Raw genomic sequence first — 301 nt, forward strand, 5'->3', positions numbered from 1 at the left:
ATAATTATAATTTAAATTTTATATTTCATATAAATAAATAAATATATATATTTATCAAATAAATATTCAAATATATATATATATATATATATAAAATTCATTCACTCTATATTACATTCATTAAATCTAAACATATTTCAGATTCAACAATCTTGAACATTATAGCTCGAGTTGGGCTATTTTTGTGTGCGACCTTGTAGGCCTATATGAAATTGACAGTGGGCTAATTACACTATTAGCCTACAAGTTACAAGTGGTCTCTAACAAAACATTGTAATTATCCAATTCACATAGGGATCGA

This window comes from Prosopis cineraria, unplaced genomic scaffold (genome assembly GCF_029017545.1).
Source record: "Prosopis cineraria cultivar Desert tree isolate PC_DT_omini unplaced genomic scaffold, ASM2901754v1 PC4, whole genome shotgun sequence".
Classification (NCBI taxonomy): domain Eukaryota; kingdom Viridiplantae; phylum Streptophyta; class Magnoliopsida; order Fabales; family Fabaceae; genus Prosopis; species Prosopis cineraria.